Here is a 6,133-nt window from a genome sequence, read left to right as displayed (position 1 = left end):
TATGACGCGTACGCTGACATACATTTCGACCATATCAAAATACACTGTGTGCGACACAGTTCAGCACAGATTTGAACCCCTGTATATCGAATACGTTATGTCGAAACATATCTGGCTCTAACTTTAACGATACACAGGAAATATTCATTATCTTGATTTGAATTTGTTAACCTTTCATTCAAAGACAAACACTGTTTATTGACCTGGAACACTTTCCGCAAAGGAATCGGTGACGGCAGAGTATAGCGGTTAAAGTTGTCATTCGTCACGCCAAAGACCCAGATTCGATTCCCTATGTGGGCAGATTTATTATCGCCATTATTGGTGCTCTTAACGTGATGAGGGTGGAATATTGCTGAAAGCGGCGTAGAAACTCGTGCACATAACCCACCGTGAAGATCAGGGTTAAAATTGGTTTTCATCAACCCGTGCTTGTCGTAAGAGGCGACTTACGGGATCGGGTTGTCAGGTTTGTGACTTTAATGATGCATGTCATCGTATCCCAATTGCGTGGGTCGATGCTCATGATGTCAATCACTGGATTGTCTGGTCCAGACTCGATTATTTACAGTCCGCCGTCATATGGCTGGAATATTGCTGAGTGCGGCATTAAACAACAAACAAGCAAACACACACTTTCCTTTGTTCTATTTGTGTCGAGGTACTGTGGCATAGCCTGGGGCTGAATGGCTCGCTTGTAGCTTGAGTAGAACCGAGTAAAGTGGGAGTACAGTGGGAGTAATATAGGAGTAACGTGGAAGTACAGTGGGAGTAAAGTGCGAGGAAAATGGGAGGAACGTGGGAGTACAGTAGGAATAACCTGGGAGTATTGTGGCAGTAAAGTGCGAGTAAAGTGGGAGTTCAGTGCGAGGAAAGTGCGAGGAAAATGGTAGTAAAGTGCGAGGAAAGTGGGAGTTCTGTGCGAGGAAAGTGGGAGTCACATGGGTGTAAAGTGGGGGTAACGAGGGAGTAACGTGGAAGTACAGTGGGAGTAAAGTGCGAGGAAAATGGGAGGAACGTGGGAGTACGGTAGGAATAACGTGGGAGTATTGTGGCAGTAAAGTGCGAGTAAAGTGGGAGTTCAGTGCGACGAAAGTGCGAGGAAAATGGTAGTAAAGTGCGAGGAAAGTGGGAGTTCTGTGCGAGGAAAGTGGGAGTCACATGGGTGTAAAGTGGGGGTAACGAGGGAGTTACGTGGGAGTACAGTGGGAGTAAAGTGCGAGGAAAATGGGAGTAACGTGGGAGTACAGTAGGAATAACGTGGGAGTATTGTGGCAGTAAAGCGCGAGTAAAGTGGGAGTTCTGTGCGAGGAAAGTGCGAGGAAAATGGTAGTAAAGTGCGAGGAAAGTGGGAGTTCTGTGCGAGGAAAGTGGGAGTCACATGGGTGTAAAGTGGGGGTAACGAGGGAGTTACGTGGGAGTACAGTGGGAGTAAAGTGCGAGGAAAATGGGAGTAACGTGGGAGTACAGTAGGAATAACGTGGGAGTATTGTGGCAGTAAAGCGCGAGTAAAGTGGGAGTTCTGTGCGAGGAAAGTGCTAGGAAAATGGTAGTAAAGTGCGAGGAAAGTGGGAGTTCAGTGCGAGGAAAGTGGGAGTCAGGTGGGAGTAACGTGGGAGTTACATGGGTGTAATATATGAGTAATGTAGGAGTAACGTGGAAGTACAGTGGGAGTAAAGTGCGAGGAAATTGGAGTAAAGTGCGAGGAAAGTGGGAGTTCAGTGCGAGGAAAGTGGATGGGGTTTAACGTCGCGTCAAAGATTATTGCACTTATATAGCGACGTGCATGTACGTGTGTTGTTTATGTGGCTGCTTGTACTAGTCCGGACTGATGCCGATTTATAGTGCTAGCCCACTGAGATACCATGCCGCAGTTTAACATGAATACCCCACTCAGACACAGTATACAGTTGCTGAGCAAAAGTTTGTTACATTGCTATGTTTACATGGCTATGAAGACTTTATACACATATTACAAGGTTATTAATACTTTTATTGTAGCGCTATTTGGTATCAGAAGAAAGTACATTCAATAAGGAGTATTACCCCCTTTTGCTTTTCGTAGTGCCTTTATTCGTTTAGGCATCGATTCCAAGAGACTACGACAGGTATCTTTTGAGACAGAATACCAATATTTCTTTACCAAATTCCGGAGCTCCTGGCTTGATGTAGGCATTTCCTTAGCAACTCTCTTGCCAATTACACTACTGCCTAGAAGTTCATTCCCCTTACACGCATGGGCAACGCGTTACGCAACCAGTGTGCATCGGGTTGGTCACGCGTGTGATACCCGTGTGCAACGCGTTGCACACGGGTGTGCACCCCGTCCGCCACTCGTGTGCAACGCGTGACACACTCATTAGAGGGGGAACAAACTTTTGACCAAAGAAGGACCCGTCTTAAGCTGAACCTGGAGGTGGTAACAAGGAGAGAAAATTTTGTTATCCTGACGAAAAATGATAATGCACATGTATTTCCTAATGTCTCCTTTCTTTATGTGATTTTGTGGGAATAACATGAATACTGTTGTGATCAAATAGATGTGTTTTGTTTTATACGACCATTGCTTCTAAATCCGATGGTGTTAAGAGAATACATGGTCCTGGAACATGTTATTGCAATTGAAATGCTTTTATTGTGATTTGACATTAACCGTCTGTAGTACTACTTTCAGTGATAATATGTAAGAGGTTTGGCGGCGCATTGTTTTTATTGGACCCTAATTACTTTATGATGACTTGGACTCTTTATCACAGCTCCATAGCCGTGAGGCTGGAAAAGAGCAGCATGTAATTAATGAGGGTGGGTTATATCATTGAGGATACACTTGAGGGAGAGAATACTAATTACCGTACTACAGGAAGAGACCTGTAGACGTAAGCGCGGGGTTGTGTTTTAGCTGGCCGTTCGATAATGGCCGCCAGGAGAAGTGAGCTTTGACTGCGTCATCTAAAATAAATGATAAGATACAGCAGTGTTATTTTCACGATCTGTTGAATAAACTCCCAGTGCAACGGTCAATGGATCTTCTACTTGATCCTTGATACATCATTTTGGCATTCACAATATATAGTATTTCAACGTACAAAAGAGCACTGATCTAAAGCAATTCCGCGGGAGTAGTTGTTACCTGTGCATTACTGTATTTTCTCAGTGAGTACCCGGATGATATAGTAGAAATCTAGACTTGTTCGCGACCTGTGCTCGCCATTCGTAAGCGCATTTTTATTGAAAGTAGAAGGACATATGGTCACACTGATCAACAAAAATGAAATACAGTTTTTGAAATGTAGGTATATTTGTGGGGAGCATCGGTAATGGTGATGCAGTTTTGATAAGTCACTTGCTTCGTAATTGTGCGATCTTTGTGTACACTATTTTGACTTGCAACACAAAGTAAATATTTCATCTGCACATTGCTTATTTTACCGTGTGTATATGTTTACATTCAAAATGTAAACAGATTTCACTAAGGAAATGTATTAAACGCCTAAATATTCAGCTTATTTTACAAATTAACTGAAAAATATGTCCATCTTTATTAATATGATAACGAATTCCAAATATTTGTTTATGTTTAATATCATCACCAAGTACAGTTCTGTATTGTTTGGCTTCTTTTCTTAGCATAATTAATATATTGTGATGTGTTTAAGCTCTTTTGGTCGTCTTTATCATTTTTAGTCAGTCGGTTAAATAAATGAATGGATTATTCAGTCAATTTGTAAAATGACTGAAATATTTAGATATTTAATAAATTGCCTGAGTGAATCATATTTTACACATTGACTGTAACATATACACGCTTACAAAAGAAAATACTTGTGAAAACAACGTCTATCGCGCATCGAAAAACTTCCCAACCAAACGGAAAGGAACAAGAATGATTCTGTTCAAAGCTGCAGCGAATGAATGAAAACAAAATGCAGATATCATTATTACAACCTACCAAAGTTATAATGTATCCGGGAATATCAACATAAAGGAACAATATCCATTGCGTCTGCAGCTGTACAAAAATACTTATTCGATGTCAAATGTCTATGTGAGAATCAAATACTTTAATAATAATTATTTGGAAACAATATTTGGAATATATATGAAATATATTACAATATTTCAATATATCGTTTTTAAACGTTATTTAAATGTATCGAATATTATAACCCGTGTCTGTTTCTTAACTGATCACTTAGTTTGTTTCAATTGTTTCACATAGGTGCCAAGTTAGCTGAGAAAGCCCACGTGACAACTATTTTTATAATGTCCACGGTTCTTAAAAACATACATTGAGTTAGATAACAATGAACAACCAGTCAGTGTATTATCGGTTACCCTTTGAACAAAGTATGTTGTTTTTACATCTGTACTTCACGCCATGATATGAGTGTATTCCCTAGGTTTAGTAACCCTACCTTCACATGTAAACACTTACTTTTGACATATCCACTGTGCAAGATAACAGTAATTAATCAATCAACATATTTCCTGTTGATCCTTTGATGTCTGGGAATGATCAGTTGATTTACAAAAAAAGTAAATCAACTGATCATACATCTCTTGCTGGGCTGCCACGTGCTTAATTCACATTCCACCTCACTTCAAACCTGGATTTAGATTAAATAATTACCCCAGGTACAAGAAAGACCAAATTTGAACCTTTATCCGGTAATCTGAGTGGTGCTACAACTGAGTATACATAATATAAATTCATTAACAGAGCAGCATGTGAATTACGACAAATACAGAAGTGTAGGGTTATACCAGAAAATGTGGATGACAACAAGGGAGTAGTAATTGTATCATCCACGCAATCCGAAATCCGCAAATGCTTTCACTCAGGGATACTTTTTTTATTATCAAACTGTAACAATCAGGGGTATTTCCAAATAACGACATCCGATGAGCTTTCGCCGTTATTTGTCTGTTTGTTTAGGCTGAAGAAATTAATTACCATGCGCCCTTTGTTGAAATCTTCATAGATCACGGGTAACCAATCAGTTTTCAAAAATGCGTAAGTTTATTTAGCTGTCCTTGCAGACTGGTAGCCCAGTCTCTTGTCACGCTCGATTGCGTTAACGAGCAAATTGACTCACGGCAGCTAGTAAGCCCAAGCGGAAATCCAAAGGTCGTTTTACCTGAAGAATCAACCTTCATTTGCGAAATATCTACTGCTCTTAAAATCAATATTTCTCCCAATACTAAAATTCAGAACTTTCTAACCAAGGATTACCAGTTGAAACTGGTCGATGGCTGAACATTCCCAGGGAAGACAGCCAGTGTCAACTCTGTGATTCTATCGCTGTGGGAGATGAATTGCATTATTCATTCCGATGTGAAGCTTTACACCAACGGCGATATGAACTCTTAAATAAGCAATATCTTAAGTTTCCAAACATTTAAGAAAATTATGACCACTAACAGTGTAAGAAATCTAAAAGGCCTATCTAAATTCCTTAACAATGTGTACAATACAATTGGTAAATTGTATTAGTATCCACGTATCCTATTTTTATTATTTTTGTTAAATTGTACATAATAAAAATTGTAGATAATTGTATGTCATGTTATTCTAAGAATAAATGAGTTTGAGTTTGAGCTCGACACCCGAGAAGAAGCCAGAGATTAGTGCTCCTTTTTGAATAGTTTACAATCATGTGTTTTAGGGTTAGCTGTGTTGGCTTAAACGTATTTTTATTTCAAAAGAAATCTGGATCGGTAAACAAGCAAAACTTGCTTATGTAATACCTCTCCAGGTAACAACTTAACAACAGCTGGATATATATATAAGAGAGTGATGAACATAAACATACAAAATGCACAAATGAAATACACGAAGCCAGTACACTGAAGCAAGTGGTGTCTGTGAAATAAGGTAATGCAGTTTTCCTTTACTACATGCATAAAATTAAGCTACTCAAACCTTTTGCTTTTGACAATGATGTCATGAACTGATTTAAGAAGAGTCATGTTTGTAGAACTGCTTAACTACTGCCATGTAATATCATGTTTAGACCATACCCATGTGTGTAGAAATACACAGTGTTTCTGATATTATCGTATTTTTTAACAGTTATAGAAAAAGGGAATTGCATCTTCAAGGTGATATCCACAAGTGCAGTCTGATACATGT

This window comes from Haliotis cracherodii, unplaced genomic scaffold (assembly GCF_022045235.1).
Source record: "Haliotis cracherodii isolate W230 unplaced genomic scaffold, xgHalCrac1.p SCAF_18, whole genome shotgun sequence".
Taxonomy (NCBI): Eukaryota; Metazoa; Mollusca; class Gastropoda; order Lepetellida; family Haliotidae; genus Haliotis; species Haliotis cracherodii.
The sequence above is the reverse complement of the archived record's forward strand: the minus strand, read 5'-3'. Positions refer to the sequence as shown.